Source organism: Botryllus schlosseri, chromosome 4, assembly GCF_051294905.1.
Source record: "Botryllus schlosseri isolate E-star chromosome 4, Bs_hap1, whole genome shotgun sequence".
NCBI classification, from domain to species: Eukaryota; Metazoa; Chordata; class Ascidiacea; order Stolidobranchia; family Styelidae; genus Botryllus; species Botryllus schlosseri.
The window spans coordinates 15,177,989-15,204,585 of NC_137239.1; the positions used below are offsets into that span (position 1 = coordinate 15,177,989).

General features: G+C 38.1%; 1 long non-coding RNA gene across 1 annotated transcript in view; it reads right to left on the bottom strand.

Moving 5' to 3' along the window:
* Positions 1-19,525: 19,525 nt before the first annotated feature.
* LOC145438227 (uncharacterized) overlaps positions 19,526-26,597 on the bottom strand; it is a 442,041-nt gene continuing 434,969 nt past the window's right edge. Inside the window, exon 4 of the long non-coding RNA XR_013914889.1 lies at positions 19,526-19,698. This is a non-coding gene — a long non-coding RNA (uncharacterized LOC145438227). The remainder of the gene's footprint in view (positions 19,699-26,597) is intronic.

Below are 26,597 nucleotides of genomic sequence, written 5' to 3' on the forward strand. Positions count from 1 at the left end.
ATTTTAGATTACATCCAATAAAAATCGAAGGATTGCGTTTTTTATCGCAATTTTCAACAGACAAGCAATATTTTTTAAATATTCTGAACTGTTCACTGATAAATTCTGTAGTGAGGGTTGCGGCATTCAAGGTATATTCTGGAAACAGTTTTGCTTTGATTTATTTAAAACACTATTGTGGCAGTAAACGGTACTTGACACCATCATTATCGTGCCCTACCAGTGGAGGTGAGTGCGAGTTGGAATCGAATAGTTAACACTGGCCAACACATATTTTTAGGCAGACAAACTAAGAGTGGTTTTGGGAGTTCTGAAGTACACTGATTCCGAATATCACCTTAGTTTTGTTTAAATTGGCTCTTGTTTTGGAGATAACCCATGAGGCTATTGTGACCAAAATCTCCCATTTTCGCCGTAATGGCTGGATAAAAAATCGGCTCTGTCGCACTATAAAGTTTAGAAATTCAATCTACTTGTTAGTTGTACACACAAAACACCCTTTTAAATGAAAATACAGCCACCGCACTATATTTAAGGGTATTCGATTTATCATTATACACTTTCACGGACATCAGGTACAAAAATATACTCCAGTCATGTATATAAGTATTTACATAGATACTCAAATAACGTGTCATTAGTTCAATCGGTTTCACGTCAACCACCTATTGTAAATTTGAAATATTCAGTTGGAATATAATATTATTCATTTATTATAAAGCACAATCGTTTTCTGTACGATTTTCACCTGTAAGCAATTTAGTGCAGTTTCTCGAAAGGTTCCAGCAATGGTCTGTCATAATATATTCATTTCATCTGCCCTAATATCTTTCTGTTTTTTTTATGTCTTGATGGAACCTCTCCACTTGCTAAGCAACAAGATGATCAGGAAATATATCAAGATGACTGAACAGGAAGTGAACTTTCATGCTCGTTCCAAGTTTTCCATCTGCAGATTCGGATTTTTGGACCAACTGTTTGTAGTTGGGTACTTCGTGATCAGTGATCCTCTTAGGATAAATGCCATGCAATGAAATCCTTCCTAATAGAAATTGGAATCTTTCATCCGTATTTTAATCGAAAATATATCACAGATACCAGATTTAAGCTATTCGTTTGATAGGGATACTTTAGGTATACCCACTTAGTTGATTCGGCGGAAAATTATCCATTTACAATTCAAACGAAATGAAACACATATAAGTATTGTAGTTAAGCTTTTCAGAGACAAATTTTATAGCTTTATACCCCTCTTTAATCTTCGTAGTATGACCAATTGATACAGGAGAATATGTATTTTCGTTGTGCAGAAGTACAATTTTTAGGCTTGACACACTGCTTTTTTGACAAACAAATATTTCGCACCAGGTCATGTTAGTATTGATAGATTGACTGAGAACGACATGAGGGTTCTTCATAGTCAATTATCTATTTATGTGCAGTACAAAATTAGAAAAAACTACGATTTTCTTCATGTCAAGTGAAATATTCAAGGGTAAATACGGTAATTTCGGACTTTTCAGGAGTATAAATATCTCCTGAACAAGAGCCAATCTGAAAAAACTATTGTGATATTCGTGATCAGCAACCTCCACAAAAGTCTAGGTCAATATAATTCATGTAGCAGGTTCGTGGTTCATGCGTGCAAATTCAGTCGACTCGTTTCGCAAGATATGTTTTGATAACGCGATCTCATTGCCTTGTCCGCAGTAGTCATGATTCATGTCTCATGCTTGGACGTATATCTTATGGCTTGTTGTTGGTAGATTGTGGCGTAACTGACAACACTTTATTTTCACAGGATTCCACTCTATCTCTCAAAAAGGTTCTCTCCGTGGCAGCAGTGAAATATGTCAGCGACCTTTTCAATGCAACATTTTTCAAATTGATTCAAGAACTGTCAGTTCGAGTGGCTGGTTTCTGGGAGTTATCAAAGTATAGAATAGAAAAAGTTGGTTACAGTTATTTTTCTTACACAATTTGTATAGTTATAAGTTTGCCGTAAACGTCATCGTTGAGTCATGGTTGACCGATTTCACTACCGATTTCACGACCGATTTCACTTCTAATTTCATCTGTATTATTTCTGCCAGTTGGTAATCAAGTAATCACTATCTGAATATCAAACAAAAATAAGTAACGGAACGCATTTTTGCAAGCGCTTGAATTTATATTAATTGTAGGTGTTAAGTGTACAGGTGGGCAATTTGTTTTGAGGGTTCAAGGAATCTGTTGCAATGTAAGTAGTGTGAATATGGTGTTTTAGAAATTCCTTAGTTTTAATAGGACCATCTACCAGTGTTGGGATGACTCGAGTCAACTTTTTCGTATGACTTGACTTGACTCGAGTCACTTTGCAGAAATGACTTGACTTGACTTGACTCGGCGCTTCAAAAATGCTGATTGACTCGTGACTCGGAGCAAAATTTACGGGTCAATTTCAAGGCATCAAGTATAAACGGTATCAAATAAATCACTGTATTTTGTGTATGTTCGTATTGTTCGCGATACGCTTGTGTCACTTGTGAAAGTAACCAGGCATTCACTGAATGTACGTTTGAATGATCCTCCATTATTGCATCACAAATACATTGATCACAAGCGAAATTATCACAAGTTACGTTGTCGTAGTAGTAGCAGTAGTAGAAGAATAAGAATATAATAGCAACGTGTGCTAACATTGCCCAGTGATCACCTTTACCAACCCTCTTTTATGATTTAAATCTGGCGAATATAGTTGATGCGTTTGTTTTCTCACGGATGTGTAGATGGTAGTGTATTGCACCATATCAATTTGTTACAAGTTCTCGAGGCTTCGTATTCGATCCTATTGGATGATATTAACAGATTGTAGCATAGCTATACAGTTAGTCACGTAGTTTATTTGCGGATCTACGTGTGCGTGATAGACACAGCGCCTTCTTGCAAGCATATAAAACTTTATATTCGTTATTTGATGCAAGATAAATGGCAAATTATTTTGCCTTTATCACAGCTAGCAAAATGTAATGACTTCGAATCGTCCCTGATACTTCGAAAATTCAATTTGACTTGAATTGTGACTTGACCCGTGACTCGACTTGACTTGACTTGACTTGACTCGAGTCACATCCAAAAAACGAGTGACTTGACTTGACTCGAGTCACCTTCGAAAATCGATTGACTTGACTTGACTCGAGTCAAAATGTGCAATGATTCGAGATGACTCGTGACTCGAAGGTAGTGACTTGATCCCAACACTGCCATATACTACGAAATGCGTATATGATTTTGAATTTGATATTTTTAGTAACGATGGAATGCGCAGTGCAGTAAGCCGCATATTTCAATTTAACACTTTTATTCCCAATGTCCAATGAATTTGCCTCTCTAATATTGCGAGCCGAGTCTCGAGTGCACGCACAAGTGGTCCAAGTAAATACTATTTATTCAAATCCAAATTTTTCAACTACAATAACTCCGCTTCCGGTGGTTGGAATTGACCCAAATCTGCTGAGCAACGTTTCTGTACAAAACCTAACAGTATGATGGGATGAACAGAAAATTTGGATTTTATATATTTCTATGTAATGAATACAAAATTTCTTTCCTTGTAGCGAGGCGGCTACTGGTTGGAATTGAACCAAATTTGTTGTGCAGCCTTTAATTAGATAAACTAACAATTTCATCATGTAACCGGTACGATTGAATACCCCTAATGTGCAATCACAAGTAAAATCAACTGTTCACAAGTATTGTAAAACTACTTCAAGTGGAAGTAGCAAACGACAGTTCATAAATTTACTCAAGTCTGAAGTAAGTATAGTGCCGAAAATTAGTTTCGTTGGAGGGACCGCAAATATTTAGCGGATAATCGGTTGTGGCTAATTTTTAAATTGCAAGAGGCATCTTCGCAACTAACGCATGACGATTAGTAGCGTCGCAAGTAGGAATGAAATGAAATGGAATGGATTCAACAGTTACGTTGATGGCGATTTCTTATGAAGATCCCACGCATCAAAGTCATACAAGCGTATCATAAAACTACTTTAACCTTTTCAAAAGCCTATGCTTGAAAAGTAAATAATTTTGTTCAGGTAAAGTGGGAGTAATCTGAAATCAGAGGCACTTGATTAAATAGCGCAAGTAGGCAAAACCTCTTTGGGTACTCTGGAAAAGTAGAAGTAATTCCTTGATAGATATGGTGAGTAACGAATTACTTCTACCTTTCAGGAGTACTCATATTAGGTTTACATGCTTGCGCTACATACTGGAGCGGTTATGTTTATAAACTATTGTTATTTCTGCTTGAACAGTGTTTCGACAAAGTTTCTAATTTGAATTCTGGAAAGTAAAAGAAGTGTTGGGATAGCGTTACCATATTTTGGAATTGTAAAAAGAGAAACTTCTACCACATAAAAAATGTTAGTCGATGGAAACTGAAATCAACCGATATCGCTATTTATGCTAAAAAAAAATAATTTGGTGGGTTGACTAAAAAAAAAGTTCGCTACTTTCGATCGAATCACGCATTTCCTATTTAGCGTCACTTATGCCCATGGAATTGTCATATTAACCACCTACTTTTTCGAAGTACTCAAACAAGTTCTGCTTACTTGCACTACTTACTCGAACGGCTCTGTTGTGCAAAAGTACAATTTTTATGCTTGACAAACTGCTTTTTTGACAAAGCAAATATCTCACTGCAGGTCATGCTCATGTTGAATGATTAACTGAGGACGACATGAGCGTTCTTCATACACTATTCTTCATTTATGCGCAGTATGAAATTAAAACGCTGGGAATTACCTATTACCAAGTGAAATATTTCGGGGGTAAATACAGTAATTTGGGCTTTTTTCAGGGGTATACGTATCTTCTGAACTAGAGTCAATCTGAAAAAAGTATGTGATATTCGTAATCAGTAATCTTGAAAAACCCAGAAATGACTCTTAGATGTTCTGCCAAAACTATTTTGTTCATTTTATTGACCAGTGTTGTTCGTCACTTCTGCCGAGCCAAATTCAGTAACCATGATAGCGATAAAATTAATAGTAACTATATACGACTTCGTCGCACGTCAACGTTTCTGTAGATCATTGCTCATTATGTTTTCTCACGTGATCAAATTTCATCCAATCGATCAGTTTAGCAATACGATGGTGTCTGATGTATCAGATGTAAGTGCTCGGGTGTGTAATAACAGACGGTGCTAATTCGTTTTCTCTCCTGGTGCTGGCAGGACCGTAACAGCACTTTGTCAGCCCCCCCCCCAAAACGTTGGTCTTGGGCGCCCGCCATAGGGTGACACACCCCCATCACGGTGTTCATGTTTGCCGCAACTTTTATCATACTGTCTACTGGGTCCCATTACTTCGCCTAAACGCGCGTAGCGCGAAAATGTTTAACAATTCATGATTGAATCGGTCGATATGATCGGGAAATGCAAATACATTGTTATCAAATTTTTATCCTCCCTGCTCACGTAATCAGATTTCCCCGTAGAGCTGAACGAGGTGTCTTGGAAACTGTACGGCCCGTAAATAATAATTAAACACATTCGGGTGGTATAATACCTTAATTACAAAATGTTGTGTTCGTGACCTCCTGTCTGCTATGTCAATAGATATTGGAATCGCCCAAACGTACTAAACTAGAACACGCACACGATCTGGAATTTCACTGACAAATTTCCCTTGCGGTTAGGCAATTGTCTTGTGGGGCTCCGATTGCCAGGACATCAACATTCGGCAACAGCCATTTAGGCGCCTCTGGACAATTAAACATTAGGGCTCTTCAAAAATGACTTTTTTTTCTAAAATCGTACTGGCTACTTGATAAAATTGTTAGGTTACCTAATTTAAGCCTACACACAAAATTTGGTTCAATTCCAGCCAGTAACCGCTTTGCTACAGAAAAAGTAAGTTTCTATTTAATATATAAAAATAAATGATAAAAAAATTTCTGTTCACCCCATGAAAGTGTTAGGCTGTCTATGACGATGCTCATCAAATTTGGTTCAATTCCAACTCGTGGGATCGGAGATATTGCAGTCGAAAAATTTGGATTTGAATAAAATAGTATTGACGGTGACCGATTCTTTGTTTATTTATTATAGTTGTGCTCACCGTAAATAAAAATTGTATAAAAATTGTCAAAATTGTTTACAAATCAATTTTTTGCATTTCGTTTGTAACGTAGATGTTTGCACTGTCGGTGAACTCATTATTTTCCATCTTGTAGCCTAGTTTATAAGCCTACCTTTGAAGACGGTCCATTATTTGCCCATTGTCTGTCCATTGTATGTCTTACTAGCAGACGCGCGTGGTTACGTCATGTAGCAAAATTACCAGTAAACATAATTACAGAAGTAGACATTGAGGATCAAGCATTTTTTGACGATAGTTGCGAGAAAATCTGTTTATTTGCATATTAAAAAGGAGAATTTATCAATTTGTCAGCAGAATGTAGTATCTAGTATGTCTCGAAAACAGTGTTTTTTTCATTAACTCGCAGTGGTAGAAAAATCGCTATGTGAACTGGAATCAGTGTTGCCGTGTGCCTAATAGCGAACACATCCGTTCACAAATGTCACAGCCAAAGATTGTGCCAAATTCTGCCAATTTCCTTAGAGATAATTGACTATTAGCGGGTAAATTATCCCACAACCTGATAGCCAGAATGTTTTCGGAATGTGAAGAAACTAGCAACGTCGCACACAGCAGTGAATTTGCGATCCAAGTAGATGGCCCATGTGGCATAACAATTGTAACAGTGAACTTAGACGACATGTTTATCTGGATTGAAAGTGTAAACACTGTTAACAAACGACAAGGGCTGTGGTTTTCAACCTGTGTGCTGCGGCAGGCTTTTGTGTCAATCACTTCTCGCAAGAGATTTCTTCAAATTTTTAAATTATACGCAACATAATTCTAATCTACAGCAAAAATCAATAATCTAAATCGGGTTCGATGTGAAGTTTGTATATTTGACAAAACAAAATTGCTGCTATGCAAGCAATCAACATCCCCGCGAATTCGCTTTTCCTGACATATTGCTTTGAAGGCTAAATTGTGTTTTGCACTATAGTAGTTAGTATGATCGGTCTGGGTGTGCCTGGGGCTCTTATGGGCCCGCTGGTGAGTGGTGACTCGCCGCGAAACTCGTGTTGGTGATTCGCCCTTTTCGACCCCCCTATCGCTGGTGAGTCGCCATGTGTTCTTATGGATGCGGTCATGATTCGCCCTTTCAGGTATAGGCTGCGTCGGTGACTCGCCGCGAAAACTCGTGTTGGTGACTCGCCTTTTTTGCTATAGGCGGTGGCGGTGATTCGCCTGTCGTGTATTCTTACGGATTCTGTGGTGATTTACCATGTGTTCTTACGGGCGTGGCGGTGATTCGCACTTTCAGGTATCTCTCGCGTGGTGTTGAATATGCACGAGTCACCAACAATAACCGCACAAACGGAAACGTGGTTTGTTGTGAGGATTAAGCAGTGCGACCTATATTTCGAATGACCTGCGCGCTGAATTATTTCCCGTCCAGCCGCTACTATCGATGATTACACTAGACCGGTCAGTGTGAAATAGTTTGATCGTAAATTATGATATATGATGTCGTAGTTTAGTCGTGTCAAATGACCGATCGTGTTCTCTTTCCTCGCTATTGATTGCTACCTGAATAATACTTTCGGATTATTCGCTGTTTCGCGTCTACAGAGTAGTCTGCTGTTCACAGTCACAACAAGAATCACAAGTATACACATTTACACATTCGTTTATTACTCTGAAATCAAACTCTTCACAAAAGCACGTACAATCGTATCATTCACTTTTTTATCATCGCCAAAATTATCCAAGTATTCCTCGGCTGAAAATCCTTTAGCTCTTTTTATCAAGAATGCAATAGCATGATCTCCACACACATCCGAAGTTTTACTCTGTAACTGTTTCCCAGTCACGGAAAATTCATCCGGCTCCAGGAATTCGATTATCTGAGGTTTTAGTGGTCCGAAACCTAGCGAATCATGAAAATGAGTATCGCCATCTCTGTATATACACACATCCAGTGAGACCCAGGCAAACTCGACTCGTCGTAATTAATGATGATAGCGATTTTCCGTTAGTTGGTTTCTTCGGTATCTGGTCTAGATTTAATAATTAACGAATAACAGAACCGTCGCAGACGGTGATTCGAATACCGACAAATTCTCACTTATTTCTGATCCAACCCTAATCCTTTGCGAAGTGGATGCTTATTCAAAAACGTGTGAAATAATTGTAAAACCCTACGGTCGCTGACAGGATAATGCATCAGACATAGCGATCTAGTTATAGTACGGTGTCGGAATCCATTCGCGAGATGTTCTAGAGGTAAATTGAGATAATCCGAAACCGAATATTTTGACTTTGGCGTAGTGTGAATTGAAATAGGATTGACAAACATGACTACCAACTTTCCCACAGGCCCGTTTCGATATTATACACACATTGATTTGAAACAAGTAATGTAACATTGCAACTCTATTCACGGCCCCGCTTTCCGTTTGTCAAAGAGATATTTTAACATCATACCATACTGAAAAGAATTATTCACAACAATAACAATTGTTAAAAATCTAGTTTTCACTTACTTGATTATATCACTACAACTCATAAATTTGAATTAATTCATCCTGGTTGTATTCGTATGATCGGTCTTTTTTTTTATTCGATTGTAAAGGTCGTTACTATTCTGAAGACAAAGTATTTACTAATCGGTGCATACACGATTCGACTTGAACATATTATATTTTGAGTATACGAGATTTGAATGTCTGAACAATAACTGAGAAATAATTTATCACAATTAAATCCGTAAAAGATATTTGAATGTCAGCAACTCGGTAAGGTCGTAGTTACTACCACATTACCTAATTTACCCGACCAACTCGTCATGATCATTCCCGAAATCAACACAAACATGACTACTGACTTGAGTCAACCACAAAACAGCATCAAGTTTTAAATACGCTTGTAGCTTACGGCTTATTTGAATGCGGGTTATGTTTTGTTGTAATTGAGTGTACGGAAATAGTATTACGCCTCGACATCTCACCATCTTGCCATCAACAAAAGAGTAAAATACATAAACCTTGTCAAGTCAATCCGTTTGTAACTCACCGAACCAAAGCAAAAAGTGTCCATACGAAAAGTAGACAAGACTACGCAAGTAATCACTACAACCCACAAACATATCAAGTTCGGTTTTAGCCATATACCACCAACTCATCTTTTTTGTTCAACTGTAAAAGTCGTTACTATTTTGCAAGACAAAGTAATTACTACTCGATAGATTTTGTAAGACAAAAGTAATTACTACTCGATGCAGACGCCTTGAGATTAACCTAACATGTTTGAGTATACAAGATTTGAAAGTCTGGCCATCGTAGTTGAGAATTCATTTCTTACAATCGAACGTAGGTGTTATATCGAAAATTACCAGGATTGTCACATCGATTTGACATATGGGGTTTTGTAATGGTCTATCATGACTTGATTACTAATTTATTTGTGTTAATTAGACCCACCGATGTGGTGAAGGTTATTACGACAGCAACAAACTTTTCACTACCATGGCTATTAACATATTGAGTTGTAAAACTATACGTGTCTGAAATGTTCTTGATTGACAAATCATTCCACCTTGGTACAAATCACTCTGGATATCGCGGATATCAGAAAATACTTTACAAATGTAATCGTTTCAGTTACCAAGACTAAAGATGAAACAACAATTCCGTTTGCTGGCTAACAACCGGGTAATACTTTATTGTCAGAATCTGTGACGGTGAATTGAAACATATTCATTACTCATCTTACCCAGTACGAGTAAATCACTTTGGACTCCGGGCGGCGTCGTTTAATCCGTGTTAAACTCTGTTCACACTCTCTGTCGAATGTGTGAAATGTAAAACATTACGAGGTTACACTCTAAGACTTTGATCAACAGAGAAACAATTTTGAATATCTTTACTGGATGGATCATATTCAACCGACCTTGGTTAATACAAAACTCATAACAATAATAAAATCGAAGTATGTGCTACACTGAAATCTAGAAAAATGTGTTTGTATTGTTGTTCATAGTAGTGATATCGATTTGAACCTGCAGAATAATTGTCATCATCTAACCAAACTAATGAAAGTCGTTGTCAATTTGTATGATGTTCACTGAATGCATACTAGAACTATTTGTGCAACACATACACCGACAATGCAATCGAAATTTTTTCCGTTGTCATTCGCTAAAGTAAATGTCATCACAATATTCTGTCACTAAAAGACGTTACTCGGACGTGCTTGAATTCTAGGCATAGTTCTGATTTACCCAACACAAGACCCAAGGACAACCCTAGTTTCAGTCGAACACAGATATCCAAAATATCGCACACTTCGCTATTCCTAAAGCGCAAACACCCGATACAAAATATTACTTGTTGTGTTGTTGCGGCATCATCTTCACAATATCACCCTCAATACAAATGATGTTTATGTGTAACGTGCTATTGATTTGAATCACACCCACCTGACGGAAGAGGATTTACTCAATCTTTACAAAATGGATATTGACCAACATCACATCGCCGGATTGTATCTGTTTTGCTGGATACGAGTTATGTTAGTTTAACAGTAAATAAATTTCACCCTCTTGGATTATGAACTCAATGCGTTAGCAGTCATTCAATATTTTGTTTGTGTCAACTAGTTACTTGGTATGTTACTCCACAACTCTTACAAAAGTACGAAGGATATTAACATCACACTAAGTAATTACCTTTACTCGATATTCTCGCATTACGAAACTAAAGAATGGTTGGTTAGACTCTACAAACTGTTTCGATACCTCAAGAACTTTATTGTCTGAATGGTTGGTCACGTATCCTAATAATCAAGTAGTTCAACACAGAACTAGCATTAACAGAAACACCAGAGTTGTTTACACAAAAGTTTGTATGTGTACAGTATGCGAATACCATTTGTAAGTCCAGCACAATTGTGGTATCCATCCGAGTTTAGTTAACACAATTTACGACACCGAGGTCGCCTCATCTTTCGTAAGACAACAAACCAAGGCTTCGGGATATGTCCATGTCATAGCAATAAATCAGCTACTCCAACAACAGAGTACATATGTTTTCTAGTTACGGTGCTTACATCTTACGCACAAATCAATCTACTTTGCTAACGAAAAGTGCTGAGTCATCACATGGTTGTCCTCACAACAATACAACTAAAACATACTATCATACACAATGGTCGTTATAGTTTGCACACCAATGGTACATCGTACAAGTAACAAGTCTCGAGAATCCAGTTATTCAAAAAACGTTAAAGTGTTTCTCCTGCGCCAAGTCGTTATGTTGACGAAAGCGTATATTGTAATATCATGATCGATTTGCATTCGTTGGTCACAAACTGTCACTACTCTAAATAATTATTTTTCACTCAAACACAACAGCATACTTGTCACCATTCGTTTTCATCAAGCACGGGTTCAAGAAACTTACTTACTACGACATGAATTGGTGTTTTTATGTTGTGTAAATAGGTAATAATTAATTTTAGTAACACTATATCAACATCATCGAGTTGTGCGAATAGATTTACATGTGATGTTATGGTTTTAATCGAAGTACACTGCGCGGTCTAATGTAGAGTCATCTCTATTGTATAGCAACTCGGTAATCGAAATGCATGCATTAACATTTAAACAGCGATCGTGTTTCGTCACGCGAAAAATATGTTCACTACCGCGATACTCTGCACAGGACGTGCAAATCCTTTTCACACTCGTAATAGTATACCAACGGCTACCGGCGACAACGTTTAACAATACCAACGACACTAAACATACGATACCTACTCAAGTAAAATTTCCATTTTCACCTGGAGATCAGCCGTTACCTGAGTAAAAATATCATTATCCTTTGAAAATCTGGCGTTTACCCAGTGTAACAATACATTTTCACATGAGGGTCCATCGTTTCCTAGAGTAACAAACCACTTTTCCTTTGGAAATCTATTTTTTTCCGTGGGTAACAAATTCTAATTCACTTGGAAATATCTTTTTTCCTCGGGTAACAAACCTTTTTCGCTTGGAAATATATTTTTGCCCTGGATAACAAACCTTTTTTCACTTGGAAATATATTTTTTATCTGGGTAACAAACCTTTTTCACTTGGAAATATATTTTTTCTCTTGGTAACAAACCTTTTTCACTTGAAAATATATTTTTTCTCTGGGTAACAAACCTTTTTCACTTGGAAATATATTTTTTCTCTGGGTAACAAACCTTTTTCACTTGGAAATATATTTTTTCTCTGGGTAACAAACCTTTTTCACTTGGAAATATATTTTTTCTCTGGATAACAAACCTTTTTCACTTGGAAATATATTTTTTCCGTGAGCAACAAACCATTTTCACTTGGTGGTCCGTCGTTTACCCGAGTAAAAATATCATTTTCCTTTGGAGATCTGGCGTTTACCCAGTGTAACAATACATTCTCACTTGGTCATCTAGCTTTTCCTAGAGTAACAATATCGTTTTCATTTGGAAATCTGACAAACACATCCGACAATTTGGTATTTGTTGTATTGACGACAGTTGGAAATTGATTACAACGAACAGTGACGAAAATATACACAGACAACCGGTTTCAGAGTATACCCGCATCAGTCGTATCACATCAATATCATCGGTTAACCACATACAATAAGCCCTTGTACACCGAAATGCATGTTTTGGAAAATTGGACAATAGGCTTCGATAGTTCTGTGATGTCCGGGTTCGTACTTATACGTCTTAATAAAACACCACCTCGACTTTGATACCTGGTTGGTACATGGATAACAGTGGTCGGAAATCGATGAATTTAGGTTCTCGTCGTGCTAACAGTTCCGGGCTACTTGTGATTTTTCTCACACATGTTTACTATATTGTGTCACTCTTTATTGGTCAATACATATCCCACCGTTCAGTCTGAAATCGGAAACCCGAGAAAGTATTAACCGGATCCGGATATCAACTCTGAATCAATAAAACCAATGAAACATGTCGCACCCTGTGTTTCCATGGAAATAACAAGTCATTACACATCAAGTATACTTCACGATTGCTCATAGATACCGAGTATTCGCGTAAACGAGGTGTGTGACATTACATACATCATGGATAACATCATGGCCGGCATTACAAGCATCATGGATGACAAATTCATGTTCTCAAGTCTCATACATGAACCGACTCTGTACATTCAATGTGGGGTAGATGACTTGGAGACAGACAAACACACATATTTGACCGTAACATGATCTTAGCACGAACCGACATGTATTCAACTTGGAGAAAAATGAATCTCACACGAGTACAGCCCTTTCACGGGTTCACACCTTGATTTTGCAAGATTGTTCGGATTCTCAGACGGACTTGTATCGTGATCCAGACTTCGACATAATCGGATTGCGTAACTCGCTCAATCCCTCCGCGTATTGTTCGTCCTAACCTGCGAACTTTTTTGCTGGGGCCGCAGTGTTTCACATGGTATAATGTATTTGGCGATCACCATCGTTATCAATCTTTCACGCGATGAATGGATGTTGCTACTCCCACATAACGACTCCAACTAAACATCGTGAGCAGTGACTCCGGATTGGAATCGTAAACAGGTATTCTGTGTATGTGTGAATCTCGAGTTCAATTACGATTTGCTAATTTAATCCAAGGTGTGTCTCTGCGAGTTGAAGACTGATTTCGTGTTAACCACTCCGCAAGAGGGTGCTGTCTCGTAATTCTACATGTCGTTATAAAACGCGGTTGGAAACTTTTGGTCTAGTTGATCCGGCTACGTATTGAAACGGTGCACCCACGCAGACCACTGAGAAAACGTTGTCGTTACCTGACTATATCCACGAGTAATTATGGGACTACGCGTAACGTTCCATAGATTTCTCTGGCCTCACACCGTCGTTTTACGACACAGACAAGATGCAGCGGTGGAAATATTGAAAATGAAAAACGATACCTTGGTGACATTTGATTTGGATTTTACACCTGATGAACCATACACTCGATTGGTACATTGGGATGACAACTCTATCGTCGAGGTCAAGGGAAAAGAAATGTACAGATTTGTTGGTGTCGTGGATATTCAACGAAAATCGGGGTACATGATTGTACATGGTTCGCATATATGACTATGAATATAACGGTATGCATAATGCTCTGTTCACCATATCGATCGCACCAATGAATATCCATGTTACGGTCAAATATGTGTGTTTGTCTGTCTCCAAGTCATCTACCCCACATTGAATGTACAGAGTCGGTTCATGTATGAGACTTGAGAACATGAATTTGTTATCCATGATGCTTGTAATGCCGGCCATGATGTTATCCATGATGTATGTAATGTCACACACCTCGTTTACGCGAATACTCGGTATCTATGAGCAATCGTGAAGTATACTTGATGTGTAATGGCTTGTTATTTCCATGGAAACACAGGGTGCGACATGTTTCATTGGTTTTTTTGATTCAGAGTTGATATCCGGATCCGGTTAATACTTTCTCGGGTTTCCGATTTCAGACTGAACGGTGGGATATGTATTGACCAATAAAGAGTGACACAATATAGTAAACATGTGTGAGAAAAATCACAAGTAGCCCGGAACTGTTAGCACGACGAGAACCTAAATTCATCGATTTCCGACCACCGATATCCATGTACCAACCAGGTATCAAAGTCGAGGTGGTGTTTTATTAAGACGTATGGACTCTATGCAAAAACTAGAGTACGAACCCGGACATCACAGACCTATCGAAGCCTATTGTCCAATTTTCCAAAACATGCATTTCGGTGTACAAGGGCTTATTGTATGTGGTTAACCGATGATATTGATGTGATACGACTGATGCGGGTATACTCTGAAACCGGTTGTCTGTGTATATTTTCGTCACTGTTCGTTGTAATCAATTTCCAACTGTCGTCAATACAACAAATACCAAATTGTCGGATGTGTTTGTCAGATTTCCAAATGAAAACGATATTGTTACTCTAGGAAAAGCTAGATGACCAAGTGAGAATGTATTGTTACACTGGGTAAACGCCAGATCTCCAAAGGAAAATGATATTTTTACTCAGGTAAACGACGAACCACCAAGTGAAAATGGTTTGTTGCTCAGGGAAAAAAAATATTTCCAAGTGAAAAAGGTTTGTTACCCAGAGAAAAAATATATTTCCAAGTGAAAAAAGGTTTGTTACCCAGAGAAAAAATATATTTTCAAGTGAAAAAAGGTTTGTTACCCAGAGAAAAAATATATTTTCAAGTGAAAAAGGTTTGTTACCAAGAGAAAAAATATATTTCCAAGTGAAAAAGGTTTGTTACCCAGAGAAAAAATATATTTCCAAGTGAAAAAAGGTTTGTTATCCAGGGCAAAAATATATTTCCGAGCGAAAAAGGTTTGTTACCCGAGGAAAAAAGATATTTCCAAGTGAAAAAGATTTGTTACCCACGGAAAAAAGAGATTTCCAAAGAAAAAGGGGTTTGTTACTCTGGAAACGATGGACCCCCATGTGAAAATGTATTGTTACACTGGGTAAACGCCAGATTTTCAAAGGATAATGGTATTTTTACTCAGGTAACGGCTGATCCCCAGGTGAAAATGGAAATTTTACTTGAGTAGGTATCGTATGTTTAGTGTCGTTGGTATTGTTAAACGTTGTCGCCGGTAGCCGTTGGTATACTATTACGAGTGTGAAAAGGATTTGCACGTCCTGTGCAGAGTATCGCGATAGTGAATATATTTTTCCACGTGACAAAACAAGATCGCTGTTTAAATGTTAATGCATGCATTTCGATTACCGAGTTGCTGTACAATAGAGATGACTCTACATTAGACCGTGCTGTGTACTTCGATTAAAACCACAAGACCACATGTAAATCTATTCACACAGCTCGATGATGTTGATATAGTGTTACTAAAATTAATTATTACCTATTTACGCAACATAAAAACACCAATTCATGTCGTAGTAAGTAAGTTTCTTGAACTCGTGCTTGATGAAAACGAGTGGTGACAAGTAGGTTTTTGTGTTTGAGTGAAAAATAATTATTTAGAGTAGTGACATTTTGCGGTCAATGAATACAAATCGATCATGATATTACAATATACGCTTTCGTCAACATAACGACTTGGTGTAGAAATACTTTCACGTTTTTTTGAATAACTGGATTCTCGAGACTTGTTACTTGTACGATGTACCATTGGTGTGCAAACTATAACGATCATTTTGTATGATAGTATGTCTTAGTTGTATTGTTGTGAGGACAACCATGTGATGACTCAGCACTTTTCGTTAGCAAAGTAGATTGATTTGTGTGTAAGATGTAAGCACCGTAACTAGAAAACATATGTACTCTGTTGTTGAAGTAGCTGATTTATTGCTATGACATGGACATATCCTGAAGCCTTGGTTTGTTGTCTTACGAAAGATGAGGCGACCTCGGTGTCGTAAATTGTGTTAACTAAACTCGGATGGATACCACAATTGTGCTGGACTTACAAATGGTATTCGCATACTGTACACATACAAACTTTTGTGTAAACAACTCTGGTGTTTCTGTTAATACTAGTTCTGTGTTGAACTACTTGATTATTAAGATACGTGACCAACCATTCAGACAATAAAGTTCTTGAGGTATCGAAACAGTTTGTAGAGTCTAACCAACCATTCTTTAGTTTCGTAACGCGAGAATATCGAGTAAAGTTAATTACTTAGTGTGACGTTGATATCCTTCGTACTTTTGTAAGAGTCGTGGAGTAACATACCAAGTAACTAGTTGACACAAACAAAATATTGAATGACTGCTAACGCATTGAGTTCATAATCCAAGAGGGTGAAATTTGTTTACTGTTAAACTAACATAACTCGTATCCAGCAAAACAGATACAATCCGGCGATGTGATGTTGGTCAATATCCATTTTGTAAAGATTGAGTAAATCCTCTTCCGTCAGGTGGGTGTGATTCAAATCAATAGCATGTTACACATAAACATCATTTGTATTGAGGGTGATAATGTGAAGATGATGCCGCAACAACACAACAAGTAATATTTTGTATCGGGTGTTTGCGCTTTAGGAATAGCGAAGTGTGCGATATTTTGGATATCTGTGTTCGAGTGAAACTAGGGTTGTCCTTGGGTCTTGTGTTGGGTAAATCAGAACTATGCCTAGAATTCAAGCACGTCCGAGTAACGTCTTTTAGTGACAGAATATTGTGATGACATTTACTTTAGCGAATGACAACGGAAAAAATTTCGATTGCATTGTCGGTGTATGTGTTGCACAAATAGTTCTAGTATGCATTCAGTGAACATCATACAAATTGACAACGACTTTCATTAGTTTGGTTAGATGATGACAATTATTCTGCAGGTTCAAATCGATATCACTACTATGAACAACAATACAAACACATTTTTCTAGATTTCAGTGTAGCACATACTTCGATTTTATTATTGTTATGAGTTTTGTATTAACCAAGGTCGGTTGAATAGGATCCATCCAGTAAAGATATTCAAAATTGTTTCTCTGTTGATCAAAGTCTTAGAGTGTAACCTCGTAATGTTTTACATTTCACACATTCGACAGAGAGTGTGAACAGAGTTTAACACGGATTAAACGACGCCGCCCGGAGTCCAAAGTGATTTACTCGTACTGGGTAAGATGAGTATGTTTCAATTCACCGTCACAGATTCTGACAATAAAGTATTACCCGGTTGTTAGCCAGCAAACGGAATTGTTGTTTCATCTTTAGTCTTGGTAACTGAAACGATTACATTTGTAAAGTATTTTCTGATATCCGCGATACCCAGAGTGATTTGTACCAAGGTGGAATGATTTGTCAATCAAGAACATTTCAGACACGTATAGTTTTACAACTCAATATGTTAATAGCCATGGTAGTGAAAAGTTTGTTGCTGTCGTAATAACCTTCACCACATCGGTGGGTCTAATTAACACAAATAAATTAGTAATCAAGTCATGATAGACCATTACAAAACCCCATATGTCAAATCGATGTGACAATCCTGGTAATTTTCGATATAACACCTACGTTCGATTGTAAGAAATGAATTCTCAACTACGATGGCCAGACTTTCAAATCTTGTATACTCAAACATGTTAGGTTAATCTCAAGGCGTCTGCATCGAGTAGTAATTACTTTTGTCTTACAAAATCTATCGAGTAGTAATTACTTTGTCTTGCAAAATAGTAACGACTTTTACAGTTGAACAAAAAAGATGAGTTGGTGGTATATGGCTAAAACCGAACTTGATATGTTTGTGGGTTGTAGTGATTACTTGCGTAGTCTTGTCTACTTTTCGTATGGACACTTTTTGCTTTGGTTCGGTGAGTTACAAACGGATTGACTTGACAAGGTTTATGTATTTTACTCTTTTGTTGGTGGCAAGATGGTGAGATGTCGAGGCGTAATACTATTTCCGTACACTCAATTACAACAAAACATAACCCGCATTCAAATAAGCCGTAAGCTACAAGCGGATTTAAAACTTGATGCTGTTTTGTGGTTGACTCAAGTCAGTATAGTCATGTTTGTGTTGATTTCGGGAATGATCATGACGAGTTGGTCGGGTAAATTAGGTAATGTGGTAGTAACTACGACCTTACCGAGTTGCTGACATTCAAATATCTTTTACGGATTTAATTGTGATAAATTATTTCTCAGTTATTGTTCAGACATTCAAATCTCGTATACTCAAAATATAATATGTTCAAGTCGAATCGTGTATGCACCGATTAGTAAATACTTTGTCTTCAGAATAGTAACGACCTTTACAATCGAATAAAAAAAAAGACCGATCATACGAATACAACCAGGATGAATTAATTCAAATTTATGAGTTGTAGTGATATAATCAAGTAAGTGAAAACTAGATTTTTAACAATTGTTATTGTTGTGAATAATTCTTTTCAGTATGGTAAGATGTTAAAATATCTCTTTGACAAACGGAAAGTGGGGCCGTGAATAGAGTTGCAATGTTACATTACTTGTTTCAAATCAATGTGTGTATAATATCGAAACGGGCCTGTGGGAAAGTTGGTAGTCATGTTTGTCAATCCTATTTCAATTCACACTACGCCAAAGTCAAAATATTCGGTTTCGGATTATCTCAATTTACCTCTAGAACATCTCGCGAATGGATTCCGACACCGTACTATAACTAGATCGCTATGTCTGATGCATTATCCTGTCAGCGACCGTAGGGTTTTACAATTATTTCACACGTTTTTGAATAAGCATCCACTTCGCAAAGGATTAGGGTTGGATCAGAAATAAGTGAGAATTTGTCGGTATTCGAATCACCGTCTGCGACGGTTCTGTTATTCGTTAATTATTAAATCTAGACCAGATACCGAAGAAACCAACTAACGGAAAATCGCTATCATCATTAATTACGACGAGTCGAGTTTGCCTGGGTCTCACTGGGTGTGTGTATATACAGAGATGGCGATACTCATTTTCATGATTCGCTAGGTTTCGGACCACTAAAACCTCAGATAATCGAATTCCTGGAGCCGGATGAATTTTCCGTGACTGGGAAACAGTTACAGAGTAAAACTTCGGATGTGTGTGGAGATCATGCTATTGCATTCTTGATAAAAAGAGCTCAAGGATTTTCAGCCGAGGAATACTTGGATAATTTTGGCGATGATAAAAAAGTGAATGATACGATTGTACGTGCTTTTGTGAAGAGTTTGATTTCAGAGTAATAAACGAATGTGTAAATGTGTATACTTGTGATTCTTGTTGTGACTGTGAACAGCAGACTACTCTGTAGACGCGAAACAGCGAATAATCCGAAAGTATTATTCAGGTAGCAATCAATAGCGAGGAAAGAGAACACGATCGGTCATTTGACACGACTAAACTACGACATCATATATCATAATTTACGATCAAACTATTTCACATTGACCGGTCTAGTGTAATCATCGATAGTAGCGGCTGGACGGGAAATAATTCAGCGCGAAGGTCATTCGAAATATAGGTCGCACTGCTTAATCCTCACAACAAACCACGTTTCCGTTTGTGCGGTTATTGTTGGTGACTCGTGCATATTCAACACCACGCGAGAGATACCTGAAAGTGCGAATCACCGCCACGCCCGTAAGAACACATGGTAAATCACCACAGAATCCGTAAGAATACACGACAGGCGAATCACCGCCACCGCCTATAGCAAAAAAGGCGAGTCACCAACACGAGTTTTCGCGGCGAGTCACCGACGCAGCCTATACCTGAAAGGGCGAATCATGACCGCATCCATAAGAACACATGGCGACTCACCAGCGATAGGGGGGTCGAAAAGGGAGAATCACCAACACGAGTTTCGCGGCGAGTCACCAGCGGGCCCATAAGAGCCCCAGGCACACCCAGACCGATCATACTAACTACTCACTATATAGGTTTATTCAGCGGAGAGAAGAGCGAACATGGCGGTGCTTGCGGGATAATGCAATTTCCAAATCCTCATTTTCGTCCTAATCACAAAAGAGAAATGAGCTCATCTGGAAGTGAGGCTATTGTTCACGTTTACGAATCCTAATTATAAACTAGCCATCCATATTGAGATATTATTAGATAGCGTGACTGCGCTGTCGTTGAAATATAAGGCTTGTGCTACAACGTTGTTAGAGGCGACGAATTTGAAAATTGAGAAGGAAAGTTGATGTAACTATATCAACTAACAGATTCTCCGGCCGCAGAGGTTTTTACCCTGGTTTATTAGAAGCTTGGAACTATATACTTAAACTGCAGGTGGCTGCCAGTAGAACTATCATCACACATGCTACACGATCTGCGTGGAAATGCGTTTGGCACTCACGGCTAATTACATTGACAATGCGCAAGCGTGCAGATTTTTTACAAAAAATCCCATGAAATATAGTATCTTTGCGCAGTCCGAAATGTATGTGACGTCGTAGATCGTTAGTAAATAAAAATGACCCCCTTCACTTTCATCTGACCTTGCCCTGCTTGCTTTAATCACAAAGGAGCGATATTCTGGCCCTGGACATACGACGACCTTTTCCAGGGCTTAGTAGGCTATATGAGGGACGCTTCACTTACAAAAGTTTGATTTTAGAAATATTAAGAGGGTGTAGATTATTTTGAAAGAAATTAAGTGAAGCGGTGATGATCATTGCAGTAAAGAAAAGAGATTTTAGAAGTGGAAGTACATTAGGAAAGAAAGCAAAGCTACAATTACCTAAAGGACATCACTTGGCGTGATGATGAATCGTAACCTGTACGAGATTACCTTATCTGTCATGCAAAATTGTCAACTGAAGCTATGGTGCCAAGTAAATTGAAAGGACACTTTTTAAAAGGCATAGACAAATATGAGAAACCGCCGAGTCAATTCAAAACTACTATGTGCTAGTGTGCCGGGAACTGGCTTTGACTTTTAACGGGTACCGTGAGTCCAAAAAGGTTGAGAACCACTGGACTTGGGATAATCCTCTTGTGAAACCTTATCCAGCTTTATGCGCCACGATAAACGGTTTTGGATCAGACGATGATATTCATCTCTGATCACCCCGATTCGGCCATTGGTTTTCAGGAAAGTCAAGAATTACCATTATGCTGCGCGCGAATTATATATGCGATGATCAATCTGTCTCGCTCAATATATTTGATGTAGCAGCTGCGTGGCTCATGTGCAAAATTTCAGGTGGCATAATCATCCAGTTGACTGTTTGATCACATTAAATCTTTGAAATTATACGTTCCACCCAATATTTTGCCAGTTGCGTTCGTAATCGCTCAAAGCATGATTGTAGTATGCGAAACAACTCATCCGTATCGCTCATCTTCTTATAACTACGGACCTTCGAATACGAGGAACGACCTGTTACCGTTGCCTTTTCTGAAATAGGGCAATGCGGTGAAAAAATGGTGCAGAGCCAGTTTTGCAAAGCAAAACTATTATTTCTATTACATGAAGCGGTGGTGTCTTTATGTCACTGAAAATATATTTTCCCTGAGATATAGCAACACATACCCAGCTCTCTGCACCATCCGCAAATGTAAATAGCGTATTACTTACATGAGTACTTTTCAAATGCAGCATATTCAACATCAGATACATTCGAGCTGTTTCGAAAAGCGTTAGACTTAGTCTTACTTATGCCGACTTCTGCATCGCCCCCGCTACTTCTACTTAAGTAGCCTCCTCGACTACTTTCACCACATCTTATTTACATATATATATATGTAATACCATGTTACTAGCCGGGGCTTGGTCATGCACTACCGGTACTACAGAAGCTTTCTTCAATATAATTTGTAACGTATCTGAGACGTACGGCGTATTTGTCATCATTAAGGCGATTATTTTTGACATGTCAAAATAAGTCAAAATTGTTTACAAAACAACAAATTTTTGCAATCTGCATTTCGATGGTGTCGTAGATGTTTGCACTGCCGGTGAACTTATCAGTTGACATTTATCTACTTCGTCCAAACTACATCGTACAGACAGGTCCAACCAGAAATGAGGATAATTAGTACAATTATACCAAAATGTGTGATTTGTGATTTGCATACAAGACGGAAATTAGGTTTTTTAATAGAAATGTCAATACTTCAATTTTTCAGGTCAAAATCTCGCGGTATTTAGGTAAAAAAATTGTTCTAGTCACCACTAATTTCGAGACCACTCCGAATGTAATTTGTTCAATTTGATAGCAATCTCGCTAGCGCCACGATGAGCCGTGTGTATAAGTTGATCGTTTGTCCGTTGGAATACGGAAGGATTTTGATCTGTAGGAAATTATCGGATGCAGAAACGATATCGAATGCGCGAAAACGATAATCACCCCGAGAAGTGTGACTTGTCGCCGAGCACGAGAAAACACGTTTCGAGACGAGCGTCACATTTGAACCGCGAATAGGACTTCTATAGTATCTGCGATAATAGCAAACATATCGACAATAGGTCGCGCCACAATTATGTAAATCTGAAAATGACTCGTGTTCTTGGATTAGGCTACAAGCCAATAGCGAATGTGATATTACTAATATCATGATCTATGAATATCGATTTGTCGGCTAATTTAGGTTATATTGAACCTAAATAGATTACGTCACAGGGATTTTTTCGTCGCGAAGCCGATCATCTTATTCCGCACTGATTTTCAGACTTCGTTCTATTTAACGTTTCATGAAATATTCCCATCTTTCCAGGTAAAGGAAGTTGATTTGCGTGGCAACAAAATCTCAGCAACAGCAGTACGTTCACTTCTCCGGCATCGTCGGATTGAATCGCTATCTGGAAAATGGTATTGGGAAGTGAGTTCGATTCTAGGATTTAGTGGTGTACTAACAAGCATAAACACCGAACCGTAATCTTATGTGGATATTCGGAGGCTTGTGACGTTGCAATCGCTCTTGATCGCTGACGTCGTAGTCGAGCGAGTACACATTTGTATACATGTCATTCACAAGACGTACAGTTTTTAACCACTTATTCGACATTTTAATATCCGCTCTGCCTAATTAAAGCATGCAATCGTCTTTAGTGAAATAGTGGATCACGTAACGTAAAGGCAGCGAAACAAGACCTGAGCGCATGTCACTACGTCATCAACCCGATTATTTGAAATTCGATATTGTTGTGTCCGATACCACTCAGTTTTCAGACAATCATAGTAATTGGAACGCGTCAGGTCTCCAGTTGAAGAAATTGAATTGATTCAAAATACGTGCGTCGATATTTTGAATGAACAAGGCCAGTTTAGGTTATGAAACGCCGCGTGCCACTGCTAAACGCTGTGCGTAAATAACAAGTAGCATTGCTAGCATCGCGACAATACGGGATTTCGCATGTCGACATGAATTAGTACGCAACTGATGATTATAAGTCATAATCACGAAAGCTCGGATCTGATGAGTAATAGGCCCACACAGTGAGGTCTGACATCGCATCGCGAAATTGTTTGCTGATTATAACAGCGTTCTGGGCTTCATTTCTATATTTGCTCTGTATTATAGGAGTCACTATGATGTCCATGTTATTTTGACTTACATGCTCACAATAGAAAACTTTCCAATTACGCGTTCCGATTGGAAAGACCAAAATCGCTCGTGTATTAGTGTAAGTGCAGGAATACGGTTTCGTGTGATTACGATCAACTATATTGACAAAATAACTTTATCTAAATCCGTATACTTTTTCTCCTGATTCCGCCAATGTACTTCTTACCTCATATAAACGAGTTTTTTGGGGGGATATCGGGTCGCTAATGTCGCAAAATGCCACCACCAGCATAAACGCCAGTACAATCAGTGACCCGTGCCGATGACACATAGAGTAGGGTTATCATATTTTTGTGGACCAAATTTCGGACACTCTTTAGCGCCCATTATCGGATTTTAAAATGAGGTATGATACATTGTCAGTCAGTATGACGTCACACTAGCAAAGCTTTGCCTATCGACTGGAGGTGGTCACGATCGGGATCAGGATCTGGAGTGTGTGGTTGTGTGTTGTAACCAGGACCGAAACAACATTTCTCCAGCTCCCCCGCCAAAATAAACACTGATCCGAAGCCCACCATAGGGTAATCGATATAACTTGTGGGGTGCTTACTATATGCGCCTGGTTTCTATGTATAGGGAACATCTAGTCGTTAGATTTTGTGAATAAAAGCTGTCTATAATATTGATTCTTTCATATATCCCTATAAAATTTTGCTCCGATCTCTCCGCCCACATGATCCTAGTTAGCGGTGGAGCTGTTGGAGGATGATGACTTCGAAAATGCAGGGAACTTTATTGTAGATACGTACGCTGTAAGCTGCAATCACTTCGTGCGTGGTCAATTTATTTGTGATAGAAAATGGAGGTTCAGTAAAACGCAGAATTATTGAAAGGATGAAATTCCTCGCTCTCACAAGTAACACCAGCGTATCGAGAACAGTTCGAACATATGAAAGATGCAGCGCTTTTTATTGACACCGATTACTTGATGACTTCAAATTGTCTAGCTAATTTTGGTCCGAGTCACAAGTCAATCCACATTTTTGGAACGCCGAGTCAAGTCATACAAAAAAGGTGACTCGAGTCATCACAACACTGACTACTTAACTAAAGCGTCTAAATGGCCTTCACCGACTCTAAGAATATACCGTTCTCCTATAATTGCGATTACAATTAGACTTATTTCAGGTAATGATGGTTAATTTATTTATTTATCTTTGATTGCATTTTTTGCGAGGACGGTGGTCCACATATTAAAATCAATGAATGCGACATTACATCACATCGGGGGCATAGAAAAATTTCAAGTTGCATAAATCTGCCAAAAAATAATATCATTTATGTTGATTAACGAAAAAAATAAGATACTATTTCAAAATTCCGGACATTTAGGCATATTTTAGAATTTCCTCCCGCACGCAGTTTGAACAATGAAATTATGGACATGTCCGGGAAAATCCGGACATATGGTGACCCTAATAAAGAGAATGATTATATGTGATGCTGCAGTCGTCACTATACGTGAGATATGACTTCATGATACTTGGTGCACTATCTCAAGTTTCACTTCCGAACAATTTTCAGATTGCCAAGATTACTGTAGAAAGATGGGATGTTCAATTGAAGAACGAAGAAGATGTCATCAAGATGAGTGGTGGGATTTACGGGAACTTCAACATAAAGGTTGAATAACAAGATGATTCAACTTAGATAACGAATCCATACTAATGATTGGACTGAAATTACGCTCATTTCACTGACTTCAGTATGCACCTAGCTGTAAACAACAATAGGCTTGTGAAGCAATTACTTTGCGGTATAGTATAGTCAGTCCGTAGCTTATGACGTAATTCTGAGCATCATGAAGACGAGATGCTTTTGTTGAGAATAGCAAGCTAATAACTTGTGGTAATTTTATAAGTAACTAGTTTTTTGCATACAGAATTTATAAAAAAAAATGTCGGTACTGTACTTTGAGTTTCAAGTACATTCAGGATTTTAGATCACATCCATTAAAAATCAATGGATTGCGGTTTTTCATCGCAATTTTCAACAGACAAGCAATATTTTTTAAATATTCTGAACTGTTCACTGAAAAATTCTGTGGTCGGGGTTGGGGGCGTTCAAGGTATATTTTGGAAAAAGTTTTGGTTTGATTTATGTAAAACACTATTGTGGCAGTAAGCGGTACTTGACACCATCATTATCGTGCCCTACCAGTGATATGAGTGCGAGTTGTAATCAAATAGTTAGTTTTTCTCCTTTCAAATAAATAAAATTATATTCAAATTACGTGATTGCAACACAATCAAACAAAGTATTGCGTACTTCCAATAAGAGAGAAATGGAGAGAGCGCGCGAGAGAAAGAAAGAGTGATCAGGATGAAGAGCTTCAGGCGCTGTTTTTAGGGAGGGTCCTTGTTATGCTTCGAGCAAAATAAATATGGAGGGAGTAATATATTTCCACGAAAGTCTCGGTCAATATAAATCATATAGCGATTTCGTGGT